Here is a 21,287-nt window from a genome sequence, read left to right as displayed (position 1 = left end):
AAGGGATAAAATGGAAAAGAAAAAAAGGACCTAAAAGAAAAGTAGGACTTAAAGACGAAACAGAACGAAACGAACGAAAAACGTTATAAAAAAGGAATCACAAAGCGAAAATCCAAACGAAAAAAAAAAATGTCGAAATGGGACAGAAAACGGAAAAAATAAGACAGAACAAGATGAGGAATGGGCCAGAAAACGGAAAAAGAAAGGCAAAAATGGAACACAGAAAGTCTGTAAACAAAAAAGGGCATAAACGGGACAGAAAAATAAAAGAAATAGAGAAAGCGCAAAGAGCGGGTAAAATAAACGGAAAAACGAAAGACAAAAGAAGGAAAACGAGATAAAATAACGGAAAACGGATCAGAAAACAGGAGAAACCAAATGAGAAAAGAGGAATAGTGAGAGAGAAAAAAATAGAATAGAGGGATAGAGAAGAAGTAATACGGGACAAAAAACGAGAAAATGGGACAGACGAAAAGGCGAAAAGAAAAACAGATGTAAGAAGGAATAACCCTACAGAAAACTAAAAAAAAACAATTATCAAAATGAGGATAAATAAGGCACAAAAAGGGATAAAATGCTACGAAAGAAAGATACAATGGGACAAAATCACAAAGAAAATAAGGATAAACAAGATAGATAAAGAGATAAAACAAGACCAAAATATAAAGCGGAAACGGCAAAACGAGCAAAAGAGAAAGAGAAATACGAGAGCAGGAAAATCTAGATCTGAAATGAGATCTGAAAAGGAGCGAAAATGGGACAGAATAGAAAATTAAATGAAAAAAATAAAAGACAAAATGCATTAAAAAAAACAAGCACAGAACGTGACAGTGAAGCAGCAAGAGCAGAACATAATAAGTAGAAGTATGGAATAGGTGAACGAAAACAAACGACCAAAAATGTGATAGAAAAGTAGTTTAAAAGCTAAAAATGAAGAAAAAAAGGAAAAAAAAACAGGACAGAAAATGGCAAAAAACGAGACAGGAAAATAGGAAAAGAGGAAAAATCGGAAGAAAGACGAAAATAGAACAGAAGAAATTTAGGACGCAGGAAAAAGCGACAACGGAATAGAAAATAAAAAAAGGAAAGGAAGAAAGCGAAAGGAAAGAGCAAGCAAAAAAAGGCTAACCGAGAGGAAAAAGAAAGAAAACGAGACAAGAAAGAAATACAGAAAAGATAAAAAGAGAAACTAAAACGGAAACCAAAAATAATGAGGCAGAAAAAAGAAAACTAATAGAGGAAGATGGGAGAAAAGGGTCAGGCGGCATATAAAAGGAGAAATATGGGACAAAAGACGGAAGTGAAAGAAAACAGCAAAAAAGAAGAAAAATAAGAGAAAAGAAAGAAGAACTCTAAAGAAAATAAAGAAACTGAGGATAAACTGGACAGAAAAAGAAAAAAAGCGAAACAAGAAAGGAGAAAAACCGGAAAGGAAAAAGAGCAAAACAAAAGGAGAAAATACGGGACAGAGAAGAGAGTAAAACAGGAAGAAATAAATATAAATAGCAGAAAAAAGGGTATAAAAGGGAAAAGAAAAACCTGTCAGAAACAGAATATAAAAACAAGAAATACGGAACAGACGGACAAAAAAATTGAACGCAAAATGGATAGAAAGGCAGTTTAAAAGCGGAAAAAGACGAGAAGCCGAAGCAAAAACCAGCAAAAAAAATCAAAGCGGGACAGAAAATGGCAAAAAATGAGATATGAAAAGGGGAGAAGGCATGGGGAAAAACGAAAGAAGACGAAGAACGAAACAGAGGAAATTTAGGACTTAGGAAGCGAGCGAAAATGGAAGACGAAAAGAAAGCGTACAGTGGAAGAAGAATTAGCAGACAGAAATAACAGCAGGCAGAATATGGGAAACAGAAAAAACGAGAAAATAAAGAAATGAAAACTGAGAAAGAGAAAAATCCGTCAAAGAAAACGAGAAAAACGGGTAAAAACTGCCAAAAAAAACAAAGAAAATGAGGATAAATTAGACCGAAAAAGAAGAAAATCGGGACAAGAAAGGAGAAAATATGAAATAGAAAAAGAGCAAAAGAAAAGTAGTAAATACAAGAGAATAAAAAAATGAGAACAGAAAAGGAGGAAAAACGAGACAGAAAACAAAACAAAATGAGGAGAAACTAATAAAAACGGAAGAAAAAAGCGATAAAAGGACGAAGAAAAACAACGTGACAAAAAAGAAGGAAAAGTAGAACATAAGGAGGAAAAACGGAACAGACTAACATAAGAAATGAACAAAAAACATGATAAAATCAAGTGGAACCGAAGAAAACCGAAGAAAAGAAAAAAGTTGAAACGGGACAGAATATGGCAAAAAAGGACAAGAAAAGAATAGAAACGAGCTGCAAAACGGTAAAAAAATGAAAAATGAAAGACGAAAAACGGAACAGAGGAAATCTAGAACTCAGGGAAATGGCAAAAAACGGTCGGTACAGGAAACGAGATGAGAAGAGACAGAGAAAATAAAAACGGTGGACAGAAAAGGGAAGCACGAGAAAAAAGAGGAGAAATGAAACAAGAAATGGAACAGAAAACAAGAGAAACCGTAAGGGAAAAGAAAAATAATTAAGTCACTGGGATATAGAAGTAGAAATACGGGACAAAAAAGCTGGAAAATGGTATAGAAAAAGAAGGAAAGTAAAACCGAAGTAAAACAAAAGGTAAAACGAAAGAGAAAAAGACTTAAAACGAGAGATAAAAAAGGAAAACCGAAGGGAAGGGAAAAAGGCAAACCCAAACCAGAATAAAAAGACAAAAAAAAACGGAAAAACGCGGCGTCAAAAATAGCAAAACGGAACAGACGAAGACGAAACATGAGAAGCAAGGAGATGTAAATAATTAGGAGAGGAGAAAAGACTGAAAACGGTGAAGAAAATAATAAAAAACGAGTGAAAATCGTGAAGAAAATAAGCGTTGAAAATCAGAAAAAACGAAACAATGAAACAGAAAGAAAGGAAAACAAGAAAAAAAGGAAAAACGGATAAAAAGTGAGAGCAAAAACCAAGAAAACGGTACAGAAAAAAATGGAACAAAAAGTAGAAAACGGGACTGGAAAAAAAGAAAAAACGCTACAGAAAAGTTTATCGTCGGCCATAACTCCAGAATGCTTTGACCGTTCTTTACCAAGCTTGGCACACACGTTCCGTGCCATAAGGTAAACAGCACTGGGCATGTCCAAAATTCCTTTTTGGAATTTTTCTAAGATTTTTTATTGGACTATGTTTGGGCTCTTTTTAGATATTTCTTTCTTTCCTAGGTTCTGACTTAGACTCTTTCTTAAGCTCTTACTTAGAGTTCTTTCTGTAACTCCGTCTTATGCTTTTCGTGGGATATTTTCTGGATGCTTCTCAAACATTTCCCGGCACTCTTTAGAGTTCTTTTTGGACGCTTTTTAAAACTCTTATTTGGACCGTTTCTTTAACCCTCTTTGTTTCCTTTTCCTTGCTCTTTCACTGACGCTTTCTCAAATTCATCCTCAAGCTCTTTTGGGTATTCTTCTCGCACCTTCTGTACTACTCTCTTTTTCTTTCATTATTTCTTCTTTTCCACTTTTCCAGTCTCTGCTTCTCTCTCTCTCTCTCTCTCTCTCTCTCTCTCTCTCATCACAAATCATCAAACATCAAACTGGTGCAAACTCTATATGGACTCTATATTGAACTATGTTTTGGACTTTTTTATTGACCTCGTTTTTGCGCTCCTTTTGTGCTCTTACTTGAACTTTTCTTGTTTGCGCTTTTATACCTGTTTTTGTTATTCCCTGTTGGACTATTTCTCGGACTCTTTCTGAGCCGCATTCTTAAACTCTTTCGTGGATTCATTCTTAAACTCCTTCTTGGTGCATTTCTTGGAATCTTTCATGGACGATTTCTAGAACTGCTTTATGCAATTTTTGTTGGGCTAATTTTGGACTTTTTCTTGACTTCTATCAGGCTCTCTTTCTTGGGCTCTTATTTACACACTTGCTCGAATTCATTCTGGAATTCCGATTTCGTTTTTTCTTGGACTTTTTTTGGATGTTTTTCAAACTTTTCTTGCACTCCATTTTGGATTTTTTTGGACTATTAAAAAGAAACTTTTGTTACTTCTTTTTATTACTCCTTCCTGAGCTCTTTTACACACTCTGTTTTAGGGTCCATCTATTCATCGATCAATTATATTGGACTTTCTTGGAATCTTTCTGTGATTTTTTCTTGAACTCCGTGTTGGAATCTTTTTAGAATTCTATTTTGGACTCTTTCTTAGACTGTGTCTTGGACTCCTTTTGGTGCTCTTCGTGTTCTTTTTCTTCCTTGATTTCTGTTTGGCACTCTTTCCGACACTCTTACTAAGACTCTTTCTGCAACTCTTTCTTCAGCTGGTTTTTTCCGGACTCCTTGCATTTCTTTTTGCACGCTTCTTCAATTCTTCCTCGGATTCTTTCCTGGGTTCTTTCTAACACTATTTCTAGAACTCTTTTTGAAAACTTTTCTAGGACTTTTTGCTGGTCTATTTTACGGCTCTAGACTTCTTTCAGGCTCTCTTTCCTAGGCACTTCCTTAGACTCTTTCTAGGATTCTTTCTGGAACTACATTTTCATGTTTTCTAGGACCCTTTTTATGCATGTTTCCTAAATTTTTTCTTGCATTCTTTGTTGGACTCTCAAAAAAGACTTTTTTTTGACTATTTTAACTCTTTTTTGAATTATTTTTGTTACTATTTCCTGTGCTCTTTCGTGGATTCTATCTTCAATCCCCCCAGCAATCAATATTGTTGGACCTCCATGAATTTTTTCTGTATTTTTTTTTCGGGTGAACTCTTTTTAAGACTATTTGTTGCATTATTTCTAGAGTTGTATTTTGGACTCTTTTTGGTGCTTTTTATTAGGCTCTTGCTTGGACTGTTCTAATGCTTCTTCTTGGACATCTTCGTGTTCTTTACCTTGGACTCTTTTATCGACTCTTTTTTGGACTCTCTCTAAACTCTTTTCGGGACACTTGTTGTGCCCTTTTCTGAACTCTTCCTTGACTCCTTTTTGGTACCCTTTCCTAGGCTCTTACATATACACTTTCTTGTGCTCTTCCTGCTCTCCTTGGCTCTTTCTTCAACTCGTTCGTTTTTTCTCGAATCTATTAGTTGGACTCCTTCTTAGACGTCGGTCTGCACCCTTCTTGAAATCTTTTTCGGACTTTTTTGGACTCTTCCTTGTCCTCCTTTTGGCATTCTTTCCTAGGCGCATTCTTGGACTCTTTCTGAGACACATCCTTGAAGTCTTTCGTAGATTCTTTCATTAACCTCCTCTTGGTGCTTTTCTTGGACTCTTTATAGAACTCTTTTTTGTAATTTTTCTATGATTTTTAGTGGACTATTTTGGGCTCTTTTTTGACTTCTTCTAGACTAGACTTTTACGTAGACGAAGAGAACCCAAGTCTCTCTGGAACACCGTTTCCATTTTTTTCTTGGGCTCTTTGGATGCTTTCAAACTTTTATTGCACTCTTTTCAGATTCTTTTCTGGATTCTTTCTTAAACTTTTCCTGAATCTTCCTTTGTTACTTTTTCCTAAGCTCTTAAGTCTTTTGCGCTTTTATATATTTTTTTTTGTTATTCTTTCCTGGACTTTTTCCCGAACTAACTTGGACTATTTCTAGAATTCTTTTATGGACTTTTACTATGATTCTGTACTGGGGTATGAAATGGGGAAGGCAAATGAGGAGCGTCCAATATAGCTCTAGCTATCCCAAGCCCCTACCTAGCGCCTCCACGTGGCCATACCCGGTAATGCCCTATTGAGTAGCCAAGCTAGGAGGTGCGATACTGTGTGGTTCCCGGCTGCCTGATCTCATAATCGAGGTTTTGGGCAGACGGTGGAGCCACACGATCTGGTAAGCATAATATAAGTTATTTTAATTATTTTTTTCGTTTTAGCTTATGAAGCATTTACTGCTTTATAGTGAAATCTTTGGCCAATACGAGTGTTAATACTGCACATGGATATTGGATACCGGAAGAAAAATTAAATTAATTATTAGAAGCACTTATGGAAACTAAAAGGACGCAACACTATTCCATTCGAAGGACTGCTGGTGAGATTGTTCTATTTTTACCCATATATACCACATTTCATAAATAAACTAGAATCGGGAAGAGGGAGGGACCATCAGAGCACTTGTTTGAAGCGGTGAGCCTAGGGAGAGTGAAACAGTCAACTTTCTAGGGTTAATCTTGGCCCGATTAACAACACGTCGTGGATAATGAGCGGGCTCTTTTCCCCACCTGCTGGAGTCATTCTGCATTAAGACGGTTTATTCAACGATTGACTCAGGTGACTTAGCCCTTGGAAGGAGATTCTTTAAATCCCTGGCACGTGTAAGTGATGTTGCTTATCGACCAATTCCCTTTTGGCTCTTCATACAAGAGTTGGGAAGCATGACCAATCGTTGAATATGTTCAACTCTTTTTGACCTGATAGGCTCATTGCTATGAACAGATGTTCTGCTAAGGCAGGAGGTAGTACCATATATTCATATATTCATTTTACTATGATTCTGTACTGGAGTATTTTTGCATTCTTTCTTGATTTCTTTCAGGTTCTTTTTTCTAGGCTCTTAATCTAGAACCCAGGTATCGTTTTTCTTGGACTTTTTCTAAACTCTGAGCGTGTAGGGCGCTAGATCTCTACATATTTGCGTTGGTAGGAAGAAATGCTTATCAACTTAGGGACTATTTGCTTTAGGACAATGTTCTTAATTTAATTTTGTTCTTATCATTCATGAAGCACATTATTATCCTCAGTTTTCATTAGTGGTCCTGAGGCTAGGTTCTGAGTATGTTTTGCAAGGGATCAGCATCGTTTGCTTTCGTACCTCGTTCGTTGCAACAACTTTGACAACCAAATTTATCCGAAACCGTGACAAATACGCAGATATAAATTCGAATCTAGCAGTTTTGAATAGTAGTTTGTATTGTAATTTACAATAATAATGCAGATACGTTATTTGTATGATCTTTATTCTGAAACGATAAATTCCTGGAGCAGTAAAGTTTTTAATGTAATGGTTCGTAAACGAATTAGAATGCGTGATTGATGGCCACCACGATATCTTTATCTTAAATTTGCGAGAAAATATTAAATCAAATCAAAACGTTTGTGATAAATCATCAACCTTATCTCTACGAGACGGATGCAATATTTTCCGTCCACACAGTGGATTCGAGCGGGACTAGTTTATATTTTACTTACGGAAATAAATGTCCAAAACATAATATTCATATCCTCGAAGTGAATTCAGGCTCAAATACGTCGCACGCGCTTTTTAAACGACAATCTGTAATAGTGATCGGGGAAAGCTTTTGTAATGAATGTAATGTAACCAAGATGAACCCTGATCTGTACCTTGCCCTGCTAACCCAAATCCTATTCCGTGATACTTGTGGAGATGCAGTGGTACCCGCGGTCTCCAGCAACAACAAGTATCGGACTAATATTCCTTCCTTTTTCCATGTAGTACAGATTTTTGGTCGTGACTGGCGTCGTTATTGGTCAATTTTCAAAGTATTGAATTTTTCTTGAACTATTTTTTTAACTTTCCTTTGACTTCTTTTTGGAACTTTTTCCTGGGCGGATTTAAAGGTCAAAGACTAAAAAACACGAGTTTGGTCTATAATCAGCTAGTTCCAAAAAAAGCTTAAAGTTCAAACAAATCCAATTCAAGTCTAGTTGGATGCCCTATGTTAAGTCCGATCTCAAATCCAGTTTCTAATCTTTAGCTTTAATTTCTAGTCCAGTTCCTAATCCAATCTAAATTCCAAATAACAACTTTGATTTTATATCTAATTGCACCCGAAAGCTCGGAATTACTCGGTTTTTCTCAAGGCCAAAACATTCTGGTTCTGAAAAATCGGCTTCCCCACCTTTGAGTAATGTCTGGCCACGCTAGTGGCTTAACCACAATTTGCGGGACGGAAATAACAACGACAGCGACAACGACCGCAAACCGCTTCTTTCGTTGCAAAAATCTTCCAATGAATAATGGAGTCATTTCGGAAGGGGTAAAATATAAAGTGCACTTCAGATTTGGTCCACCAACTGCATCGATCGATGCAGTCAGTCACTACCGATTCTATTACAGAGTATCCCAACAGCAGGGGAACAGTCGCATTTTACCCCATTATTGTTCGTTGCTGTTGGACTTCTCCCTGGGCTCTGCCGAGCCCCAGTTTTGCCAGACACCTCTCACGGACGACGATGACGACGTCGACGGACGGTACGGTACCGTTTTCAATCGACCCCCAAAGGTGCGCGATCGAATGAATGAGTGAGTGAAATATGCTCCATTATTGTATGATCTCCGGGGTGAAGTGCAGTGTGTGCGATATGCACAATGAATGGTCGCACAACCGTACGAACGAAGACGGAACAAGATCCAGATCAAGACATGGAAAGAAAAGGATTGAGCGAGAAAGAGAGAGAGAGACAGTGTCCGCGAAAGCGAAGGAGGGAATTTATGTCCTCGCTGTCCTGTCTCGATCTTGCTGCTGACTGGACCGGGAACTCGCCGAATGTGACCGGCCGGCTGGCCGGCCGGTAAGCTCAGTCGACCGACTACTGCGGGGGAGTAGTTGAACGGACGGATTTCGAGCCGCGAACGACATCATAAATAGGAGCGAAGTCTGATGGCGATAATAAACGAGCGAAGACTTAGCAAAGCGCGCAAATTCCACGAAGAGAGTGTGAAACTGTGGTCACCGGGGTCGTAAACAATGGTCTAAATTTAGTCCGTTTGCATACCGGACCAAACCGAACGAGAGATACACTCTAGCAAATAATGTCATTTTGTGAAATACCGGGCATTGCAGAATGAGTTCAGGCATGGCGCAGCCATGCTGCATGACTGGAAAATCATTTGAAGCTGCGTGGCTGTTTGCAAGGTCACACCAGCAGCGTAGCCAAAAACGGAAAAACGTCCAAAACCAGTTCACCTTTTGACCCACACACACTCGCTTGATGGTTATCCAATTTGCGTACCCTAAACAGCGGATCCGCATTTGGGTGTCGAGCATAATTTGTGTCAATCTGGCATAGCACGCATAGCATCTTAGGCTAGGAGCCTAAGCCTAAGGGCTTTTGAAGCTGGCATAAGGTGCGTCATTATCATTACCAACCAGCCAGTCAGCCAGCCAGCCAGCAGAGGGAGACAGGATGCTACAAATTACCCATCGTCGTTCCTGCAAGCTGCCAGCCAGTCAACCAACGGTTGCAATTTGCTTGTGCTTGAAATCAAAGAAAGAAAGAAAAAAGCTCCGTCGTCCATCTTTGGCCGCCGATGGATGGTGTCTGTCAGAAATTCGCATTTATGAGTGTCGATTTGGGTAAATTGCTTTCGACTCACTTTGATCAATTTGTTTCGCCAAATAGAGCGTAACGTAATTACACACCACCCGTTCGACATGCAGCCCTTGTGCTAGGAAAGTGGAGAATCGTTGGCTGGAGTGTGTTAGGTATGCATATTAAGGTCACAAGTTTTGCCCGGAGACTCAGCTGACGAAAGCTGGAGTTTTCTAACTTAACCAGAACTATAGTTTTTGTAATATTAAAAATAACTAGAGAACAACTATTCACACCGAAAGAATTTCTTTTTTGCTTGACGCAATTATTTTTGCGATGAAACAGAAAAAAATCAAATCAAATTAAAATCATCTGGGATGTTCCCCAAGGCTTTCCATTGGGACCACCTATTTTATAAGAAATTAAAATTGAAAGAATAAAGATGTAGGTTAACACTAAATCGTTACTTTTTTCTCTTTTCAGGTAAGCTTCATGCATAAATGCATAAATTAAGATGGATCTGAACTGTCAACAGACTCAACAGGTTTGCTCTTTTTAAAAAAAATCAACTCAAATATTTATCCGGAAAATTTAACTACTCATTGTTCCAGTTATGATATGGTATCTGAAAAGATATCAATATATCCAGTGTTTTTAAAGTGCAAGAAAAAGTAGACTCCCTTGACGGACCCAGCTCAGTAAGTACAGTAAAATACTCCATTAGTAAAGGCAACTCTTGCCTACTTACTTGCCGTTCCAAGAAAGTCTGATAAACAAAATAGCTCCAATTCATTCGATTGTGAGCTACCGGTCTACAATTCCAGGGATACCGAGTACTCTCCGCCGGATCTCGATCTCTACCTGGTCTAACCATCTTACTTGCTGCGCTCCTAGTCGTCTTGTTCCTACCGGCTTTGAGGCGAAAACCATCTTTGAAGGGTAGTTGTCCGGCATTCTTGCAACATGCCCTGCCCGTCGTATCCGTGCGATCGTTCATGCTTCATCCTCCGCCTTCATACTTCGTTCTCCTGTACGCCGCCGAAGATCGTTCGTAGTGCTCGTCGTTCGAAAACTCCGAGCTCTCGCAGGTCCTCCTCGAGCATTGTCCATGTTTCATACCCGTAGAGAATAACTGGTCTTGTACAGGGTACACTTTGTACGGGGACTTAGTCTGCTGGACCGCAATAGCTTGTGAAGCCCATAGCAAACACGACTGCCACTGTTAATACGCCTCCGAATCTCACGGCTGGTATCATTGTCCGCCGTTACCAGTGAGCCAAGGTAGACAAATTCATCGACTACCTCAAACTCATCGCCGTCGAACAATATACTACTGTCCAAGCGGCGTCGTTCGGCCTCGGTTCCGCTGGCCAGCATGTAGTTTGTTTTAGACGTATTTACCTGTAGGGACTAGCCGAAACTTAATAATAGTCAAATGCAGTGAAGGTTTAATACTTCTGTTGCTCCGCATACGGGAGACGGTTGGGAGAGGTTGGTTTGGACCGTCAAATCTGCAAAATGTCCCAGAAGATAGAGCAGAGTGCATGTGTTCAATCAATCCGGTGTCCATTCCGCATAGCCGCACGGAGTATCTAATTAAAATCTGGACCCGAATCTAGACAAGAATCTGATCTGAAACTGATCACAATGTAGACCCAAATATGAACCAGAATCTGACTAGACTGCCAGAGGACCAGAGACTCTGATCAATATCTGACCATCATCTCGGCCAGAATCACACTCACCGAAATCTGGGTCAGAATCTCACCATAATCTGGACCAAAATTTGATTAGAATTTTAGTCAGAATTAGATAAGAATCTAGAACTAGAAATCTAGACTACAATCTGAACCAGAATGTAGACCAGAATCTGACCAGAAACTAAACACAATCTGGACCGGAATCTGCTTAAAATCTGCATCTGCATGTGGACCAGAATCTGATCAAAAGCTGACCAGCATCTGGGTCGGAATCCGACCAAATTCTGAGTCGGAATCGGATCAGAATAATTTATCAGTCCTGTTTATTATTAGCACAACAAAAATGTAGTCTTTTTGCTGTCAACGTTTTTTCAACGTTTTCCTGTCATACTTTTACATGTTTTTTATAATCATTCTTTATCCTTGCGTATTTTTAAAGGGTGTCCCACATCAAATTGCATCACGGAAAAAACGCTGTAGAAAATTACCCAACAGGCATTTTCTCTTAAAAATTTGAGTAGAAGTAATCTTGAACTATCTTATCGAGACATCGGAAAAAAACTCGGAATAGTGCACTCAACTGTGAATCGGCAGCTTCCAGCACAAGTTTGATGTGCCGGAGGAAATAAGAAAGCAGAAACTTACAAAGTTAGCCAAGAAATATATGATTTGGCAAGCGATCTGCTCATGTGGCAAACGGAGTGTGCCGTTCGTGACTACCGGCTCGTGACTGTAAACGGGCAGATCTACCTCAAGGAGTGTCTACACGAAGGCCACTATTCAAAGGATGTCCTGGAGCCAACGGGGCCGCTTTCGTATCCAAGGACATGAAGACCCCCCCCCCCGCCCTTTCCAATGCACCGAAACTAAGGACCATCTATTTATTTATTATAGTCAACAGATAAAGTATAATTCTAATGACAAAATCTATTTAAAACATATATGAACTAACCTAGCACAAACATCTTTTAAAACAACGCTTATTGTTTTCACGAGACACATTAAAATCAAACACTTCATAGCAGCTATTAAAAACCCGGCACATACTAAGCACTGGTTCGTGTAACCCATAGTTAGTTCTTGAATGTTGATTGACGAGAAAGGCGTGTGAACGAAGATTACGTCTTCTAGTGTTGATATCTAGGCGACTAAGCAATTCAGGACTATCGATATTTCCTTGAAGAAGATCGCCGACAAAACACGCCTTACCTACATTGCGCCTTCCTTCCAGCGGTTCTAAATTAATCAGCTTGCAACGGCTGTCGTAACTCGGCAGGTTACGTGGGTCACGCCAGCGTAGGTGTCGCAGAGCAAACCTGATAAATTTGCGTTGAACTGCTTCAATCCGATGAATTGCATTTTGGTAAAAAGGTGACCAAACAATGGCGGAGTATTCCAGCATAGGACGAACTAGCGAGCAATATAGAGATTTTAAGCAATATACTTCCTTGAAGCTTTTCGCAAAGCGGAACAGAAATCCTAGTTGCGAGGAAGCCCTGGATACAACGTAGGAAATGTGGTTCTTGAACGTTAGTTTAGAGTCAAGCAAGACTCCCAAGTCTTTAACAGTTGTTTAGGGCCTTTAGGGCCGTCTCACAAAGGGCGTAATCGTGCAGATACATGTTACGTTTGCGACCGAAGGAGATGACTGAGCACTTGGACACATTTAGTGACATCTTGTTAATTCGGCACCATTCGTCAAAGGTCTCCAAATCCTGTTGCAAGAGATGGGCGTCATTAGGGCTTTTTACTGTACAGTACATTTTCAAATCGTCAGCATAAGATAATCTCGAACATTTGAGGATACTGTTCACGTCATTCATGTACAGCAGAAACAAGAACGGTCCCAAATGACTGCCTTGGGGAACGCCGGAAGTTGCTACGAAGGGTGACGATACGTAATCGCCGATTTTGACTGACATAGTTCTGCCGATGAGATAGGAGCGAAGCCAAGTCAGCAGATTGTCGTGAATGCCCAGTTCGTGGTATTTAGAGATAGCTATTTCATGGTTTATGCGGTCGAAAGCTGCAGAAAGGTCCGTATATATAGCGTCAACTTGATTCCCTTCTTGCATTGCACGGATGATGAACGATGTAAAGGCGATTAAATTAGTTGTCGTTGAGCGCTTTGGCATAAATCCATGCTGGTCAGGAAAGATGCAGTGTGAGCAATCTTGCATCAACTTTTCCAGAACGATTAGCTCAAACAGCTTAGAGACAGCACTTAAGGCAGCAATACCACGGTAATTAGCAAAGGTTCAAAGGGAAAACAAAGGAATCCTTCCAGCACTCGGGGAAAACTCCCATCGTCAATGATATATCGAAAACCTTAGCTAAGGGCAATGCAAGAGTATTTAAACAGCGTTTCAAGACTATGGAAGGAATGCCATCTGGGCCGCATCCAGTTGAGGATTTCAAATGTTTCCCAGCAGAGATCACCACATCGCTAGTTACGTTGTACGGGAAACTGGAAACGGTTAAGCGAGTAATGTTACTTGTGGCTGCCACAATGTCATGAGCAAGGGCGATCTCATCAGAAAAAACGCTACTGAATTGCGTGCGAAACAAGTCGGCAATACCTGCTACTGAATCCGCTACTTTAACGCCGTCAGTCATATTGGAAGGAAGTCCAGATTCTTTCCGTTGTTCGTTTACAAAGGTCCAAAACTTCTTGGGATTTGCTCTAAGAGAGCTCTGCAGATGCGATTTATGGGCAATAAACAAACTATTATTTAGGCGCTTGTAGTTGGAGTTAGCATGTGCATAGTCAACTTTGGCGCGGTCCGAGCGATATTTGCAGTATTTCCTAAGGGCAGCTCTTTTCAGTCGTTTCAGGCGTTTAAGTTCCGAGTTGGACCATGCGGGCTTAGAAGGCTTGCGTTTGAATTTTTTGGGTGTAAACTGATCTATCGCGTAAAGTATGATGCCACAAACGGTGGAAGCAGCAAAGTTAACGTCATGACTAGCGAGTAAAGAATTCCAGTCCAAGTTAGCCAAAAAACTGAGAAAGTCGTAATAGACGGTTTCAGCATGGTCTAAGAAACGATATTCGGGTTTCAAATCCAGTGTCAACAATAGAGGTGGATGATGCCTGCAATGCTTGACGAGTGGTGTTGGGGCTTGCAGAATTAAACAACGTTGCCCTAATTCTTCGCTTACGAAACACAGATCAAGCAAACGGTTATTTGCATTCAAAATGCCATTCAGCTGTCTCAGTCCGGCTGTTGAATATGAATCAAGCAAGGACAGTGAAGCTGGACGAAACGAGGAATGAGCAAAGTCAGAAAAGCGGAAATTATTCGTATCGCTGAGCCACGAAACTGTGCTGAGGTTGAAATCGCCTACAATAATAATGCTATCATTAGCTTCCATTTGAGAGACAACCCATTCGATAGAGAGTGCGTGTTTGTCGATTATGCTGCTGTCATTGATGCGGTCAGGTGGAAAATATACGACACAGATAAAAACCGTTCCAGATTGAGTCGATATCGCTACCCACAGATGCTCGACCGTCGTTATTTCGGGAGGTTTCAATTGCCAGGATTTGATGCAGGAGCGCACGGCCAAAAGAACTCCGCCGCCAGAGCTTTTGTTACTATTTAAGGCTGTCCGATCGTGCCGATAAACCGAGTACGTGTCGTCAAACAGTTGCTTCGATAGTGTGCTGTTCTTCAGCCAAGTTTCCGTGAAAGCGTAGATATCGTAGCATGCGTCACTGCAAGCCAGCTGGTACTCAGCAACCATCGAAAAATACTGAACTATTATGAAGCAGGCACTACGGAAGCATCCCATGAAGGTCAAATCGGAGAAATACCTGAAGAAAAAGTGGGTTTCCGTACAGAAGCAGCTGCATCCACATGTTGTACAGAACCTTATGAGTGGAATTAAGCGTAAAGTGTGTGTGTGTGTGTCTGTCTGTCTGTCTGTCTGTCGGGATGTTCCTTATAGAATCAAAAACTACTGAACCAATCGACGAGAAAATTTGCATGTAGAGGTTTTTGGGGCCAGGAAGGTTTTAGTGATGGATAGAGACCCCTCGCCACACTAAGAGGGAGGCTTCCATACAAACGAAACACAAATTTCCTCATAACTCAAGAACTAATCAAGCAAATGGAACCAAATTTGACATGTGGGAGATTTTGGAGTCTTGAATTCATTTTATGATAGAGACCTCTCACCCCTGTGGTAGGGGGATATGGACTCTCATACAAATAAAAGAGAATTTTTTGCGAAACTCAAAAACTAATCGAACTCGAGAAATTCGAGACTCTTCCATAAAACATTAATCAATAACAAGACCACAAAAGCTATCTATCGTAACACTAGATCATTCAGGACCAGATGGCCGCGAGTGTTGCTGGTGACTCGCCGTCGGAAACGCCGCCCACTGGGGGGAGGCAACTCCCCGCAGAAATCACTACTGTCTAGGTTTATTTGTTTTCCTAGGTCCACCTGGGTTTCCTGGAACGAGCGACAGCGAGTAAGGAGAGGATCGCGAAATGGTACTTTCCACAAAAAAGTTTTCCGGGAAATGGTACATTCTGCTTAAGGGTATTTCGCAAAATGATATTCGGCGAAATGTTGTACAATCATGGCGAATATTACTATCCGCTTTCTGGCTATGCAATGAGGGGACAGGGGAGTTGTTTTCTACTTTATTGTGAGGAAAAATTGCAAATTTGTATTTTAAAAATCAGCGTATCTGGCATTTTATACTGCACGTTATTGTATGTTAGCTTTTTGACTGCATAGGTGTTGTAAATTGGCATTCAAAATTGTATTCAAATTCTTCGTGTTGGTAGTTAGCTGTAAATTAGCATTGTCAGCACTATAAGAAGGTTATCAGTAAAGTAGCTGTATATTTTGCCAAAATAGCATTTAAGTAGCATTTAAGGCGACTTAAATGCTTATTGGCCTACATTTGAATAGCATTGGTGATGCTTATTGGTTACCTGGGATGCTTTCATAGTCACGTAACTGCCAAAATGAATCATCTAAGGTTGAACTGCTCAGAAACTTGCAAAACTCGAGATTGTGACAAAGATTATCCGAGATTCATGATTTATGTACAACACAGGTTAATTTGTAGCAATTCGAAGTTTGTCGGGTCAGCTAGTAAGTTTATAAAGATACGAGCACTGAATCCTTAGTTCCGCAGAAAAGTCCAAAAAATCCGTAGTTCAGGCGTCACCGTTAAGAAGCTGCTTGTGTTGAAGCGGTTTGCCACGTGGCTTGGGTTAAACAGACCGAAGCTAACTTTCTTATCCTCGAGATCGAGGAAGTGAATGGTGTAAAAAGAAAGGCCCTAAATCGCTCCCTAGCGGAACTCCAGAAAGATCGCCCGAAAAATTTGCTTCTCCCTGACCGATCTTGACGCATAAAGTGCGACCGGTAACGGCAGACCTCTGCCATCTCATGAATGCAAGAGAAATGCCAAGCTTCGCATTCGAAAATGCTCAGAGATGCACGGTGCTATTAATTTTTGCCAGGCCTTGGAGGTAAAAGGCCATCCTAAAGAGCACGCACAAGCGACAGTAAGTAGTCCGTGCCACGTGTGAACTCCGCTGACAGTGAAATACTGTGAATGTACTTCCAAACAACTGTGCTGAGTAGACTTTCTCATCGTGCCACGTTTAGAGCAAGGACGATGATGAGAAACTTCGATTCCGTTTCAAAACGCAATGAAAAATTTGTAGTTTTTAGTGCGCAATCCACGCACGTTTTGATAAAAAATCAACAGGCGTCCTGTCCTGTCAACGTGCTTCAAGCTGAGAGGAGCTTGTACGGTAGATAATGGTGGAGAGAAGCAGCCGCTGGAAGATATGGACACTTCAGATAGTAAAACGTCTTCCAGACGGTGACTGAATCAGTGCTGCATCATTTACGAATCATGAGAACAACAGAGGACCTAGGTTTACTACCTTGAGGCACACCTGATTGGTTCGTAATGGTTCGTAAAGATACGATTCCAGTCAATTACAGAACCGTTCAGTTAACAGTGTCGAATGCGGCTTAACGAGCAGTATATACGAGCAGTACATCTAACAGAGTTTGCTCTATCAGTAGACTGCTTAAATGCTGTTTTCGTTCATAACTAATCCAGTAATTATGTCAGTGTAACAAATTTCATGGAATTAATTCTTGAACGTTGCGGCACATTTTGCACGATAATTTCGAAAATTGCCCAAGTGCGAAATATTATGCACATTGACAACAAGTGGAACAACGCAGATGGCTTAGAATTTATGGCTAATTGGCAGTTGATTTCCCGGTCCCCGCGCACACGACGCTGCTCGACGCCACATGTGGTTGCTTGGATGAAACGTTACTGGATTCGAGCAGTTACGAGGCTACCAGGCAACCGTTAGCTACGATTTATCGAATCGATAACTGTCAACGCATACTCGCCGGTGTGGGATTGAATTTACAGTAATTATAATACCACCCCAAGGGCAATCTTCTAACATATGTGTGTAACATAATCATGAAGTTAAAAACTAAACTAGGATAGGTCAGGAGTAGATTACTATTTAAAATGGCATCCCAGCCCATCCACGCTGTGCCTGTCTGCATTCGTCGTCTACGTGTGTGCCTTACGTCACACGAACCGAATCGGTCCGGAAATATGAAACTGCCTTTCACGCAAAACTTCAAGAAATGTCGACACGCTATTAAAGGTCCCTTGAATATCATTCATTTCTGTCTCTTTGCTAGACGCCTCCGAACCGAACCGAACCGAGCGAACACCCGGTATGCTTGTATATGGCCTGCACCAGGCCAGGGGCCTGCTCCGTATGCAAAGAAAGTGAGCTTACCGGTAATGTTGAAAATCCTATATTTACCAGCCATCGAAGAAGGTTTTTTTTTCGTGTGCGCAGCACACTACGACCAGACCAGAGTGACTTGACTGCAGTAGGAGCAGCAAAAAAATGAAAAAGAAATCGTAGGCGTACGGAAAGCAGCAAGCTGCTGTTGAGCCAAGTAAAAATTACACAACAAATACGGAGCCTGTCCCTTCTGGGGGCACTGGGAGAGCTCCAGCTTAGCTCAGCTCATAGCCATAGTTCGTGCTGCAGCTGGTCTGGTCTTGGTGGCCGCACCGATCCAGATGTGGACACCGTGGGAAAATCGGGCTCCAGTTTTTCCAACCAGCCGAAAAGTGCAAGTTTTTTTCACAGTGCAACCGAAGCGAAGAAACACAAAACTGTTGCAACCCGGGGGTCATTTTTGTCCGCCGCTGTTTGCTATTATTACACTTCAACTCCTGCGTCTGCCTGGGCCTGGGCCCGGGCTTGGCTGCCTGGCAAGCGTGACACAAACCCGAGAGCCAGCCTTTTACGGCTGCCATTTTTGTGAGTGTGTGTGGCTGTGTGTCTGTTGGCTTACACAAGTAGGTATGCAAAACGGCAAAACGACAAAAACTGACTGCATTCTCCTCGTAGGTTGACACTTTTCAGTTTTCTATTATTGGAACTGATTCGGTTTGACCTACGGAGTCGTGTGACTAGCAAAAATAAAAGCCCGAGCTCCAACTTTTGCAGCCCACGAAAAGGTAGGACGACTTTGGAGGGTATTTTTGGCATTTAAAGCAATTTTTTCGCGCATTTCAAGAGACAAGTCATCCTTGTTTCTTATCGCTTCGCGATGCTCGAAAATACGGCGCAACCTTTCAGTTGTGCTCTGCCTACTTTGTTTTTGACGAGATAAAAAAAGAACGAAAGATCAACATAACTCAAGGCAGCAACGAACATCTAATAACAACAACAACACACAGTTTGGCTCTGGCTGCATGCATGCAGAGGACCAGTTTCGACTTTGGTTGGGCGTCCTTCGATTGATTTTGACAGTTGCTTCGGTATGTCGGTCGTTCGGCAAACCATCATCATCATCATTGCCAGGGACGAAAATGAAGGAAGTGCAAAAAATTTGGGGTTTGATGCTGAAAAACAAAGCTAAAAGTACAGGTGAACCCCAATTAAACGAACAAGCCTAAATGATGGATGTTAACTACATTTCTCACAATATTTTTACTAATGAATTGGTTGAATTTACCTAAAACTTGGTGGGAATTGCTCAAAATCACATTAAATCTTAATCTAATCTAATCTCATACTAACACAACCAATTCGTAAAAGCATCCTGGAAAATGACGATTACTTGAAACAACCAATTTTCTTAGCAACGGGCAGGTCAATTGCGCACATGTACCGCAGAGAGAATTCCAAGGAATCCAATGAAATCAGAAATGTTACCGAATTCCATTCAACTCCCTGAAATCAAGGGGAAGGAAGAAAGCATGGACCTCCCGTACCAACCAGTTCCAGTCGTTGGAAGTATCTTCACTAATAAAGGTTAAGTGATATTCCGGACCCTCGGGAATGAACTAATGGCATTTAGATCAGATGCCAGGCTGAAAAGTCTTTTTGTGAATTTACACACAAGCAACCAGTGCGGCTCAAATGTTCTGGTCCAAATGTGGTGGCTACACTGTGGTCTCCAAGAATGGGGTTAAGCAGAAATTGACTGAAGCAGCACACACAGTTCTTGGAAGGTTATGACTGAGTCTGAGTATACTTTTTTCACCAAACAGAGTGCCAACGCTAAAGCTGAAAGGCTTTTTATTTTGTTTCCTCATTCCAATGCATAGGATGCTTGTGGCCGCCAAGGTTCCTCGCAGAAGAGCCGGCAAAAAGTGAAGAAAAAACGAAAAATGCACACCGGGCGGATGGTAAATGATGACTAAGTTTCGTTTTCTTCAAACAGAAATGGGATGCATTCAGCACTAGCGTGTCCAGACTCGAACGAAGGTTGGAGCCCTCTGGACCTTTGTGGAGTATGTTTTGGTCTGGAAAAACGGATGCAAGTGGATTTAAAATCAAAGTTGAAATAAGAAATTTAGAAACTAGAAATTAGAGATAAAATTGGGCTTGAAATCGGACTAGACCACAGGCCATTTGATTAGAAATTTTACTTCAAACCGGACATGAACAAGAAGCTTTACTTGAAATTAAATTGACATTTTTCGTGGTATTCTCTCACATGTTTTACTTCTTTCTCGTTCCGCTTTTTCTGTTTTACAGTCCCATTCTTCCACTCTATGTTCCGTTTTCCCCTTTCTGTACTGCTCATTTGATTACTATTCTAATTTTCTATCAGTTTTTCCTCTTTTTCTTTACTTTTCTTTCTTTTCTCTCGGAACAATAACCGTTTTTCTTAGTTTCCTGCTCCAATTTTTACTATTTTCAGCCCTGTTTTCCACATAATTTTCATTTATTTTTTGTTTTTCTTTTCTTTCTCGTTTTTGCAGTATTTTTTCTTCGTTCTCCTTTATTCCGTTTCCTGTTTTTTTCTTACTCTTTTTTGTTTGCTCCTTTCCTTCTTGTTTTTTGTCTTTGTCTGTATCGTTTTCCTCTTCTTGATGTCTATTTTCTGTGTCTTTTCACTCTATTTTTGGCTCCCTATTTTTCATTTCTTCTCCGGTTTTCCTTTTTTATCTCGCGTTTATTTTCTGTCACATTTTCTCGTTTTTTGTCCCATATTTATTTATATTCTGTTTGATTTTTTTCAGTTTTTCTTATTGGTTTTCTTATTCCTGTCTCGTAATTCTTCTTTTTCCCTTTGGTTTTTCTTGTTTCCTCTTTCTCTGTTGCTTTTGCTCTTCTTTTCCGGTTCCGTGTTTCGCTCTTATCCTGGATTTCTTGTTTGTCGTTCTTCGCCTTTCTTCTTCCTGTTTTCCGTTCTTACGTTTTTTCCTAGTAGTCTGTTACGTTCTTCGTTTTATTATGTACTGCTTTTCCTCCTTTTCTGTCACGTTGTGACTCTTTTCGGTTTTTACTCTTTTGTTTTCTGTTTTCTTCCTGTTTTATTTTCTGTTTTGTCCTGTTTTATCTTCTTCTGTTCGCGTTTCTCCATTCAACTGCTCCTAAATTTTCTTCTTTTTTTACTGTTTTCTACCCTCTTTTTCGTCCCGTTTTTTCTGTCCCGTTTATCCTCATCTTTTTCTTTTTCATTTTCATCGTTCTTAGGGTTCTTTTTTCTTCATTTCTCTTCCGTCCTTCATTATTGTCTTTCCAGTTATCTCGTTTTTTGTCTTGTTTTTCCTCTTTTACTCTCCCGTTTTCTTCTTTTCCACTTTTCTATTTTTGCGTTTTGTTTTGCATGTTTTGTTTTTTGTTTTACTTCTCCTTTTTTCTGGAGAGCATCAAAAGATGGACTGTCTCTAGATTTTGTTTTATTTTACGTTTTTCTTCTTTTCCTCTTCCATTTTTCATAATTAGCA

Source organism: Sabethes cyaneus, chromosome 1 (assembly GCF_943734655.1).
Source record: "Sabethes cyaneus chromosome 1, idSabCyanKW18_F2, whole genome shotgun sequence".
NCBI lineage: Eukaryota > Metazoa > Arthropoda > Insecta > Diptera > Culicidae > Sabethes > Sabethes cyaneus.
This window is presented reverse-complemented; position numbering follows the sequence as displayed.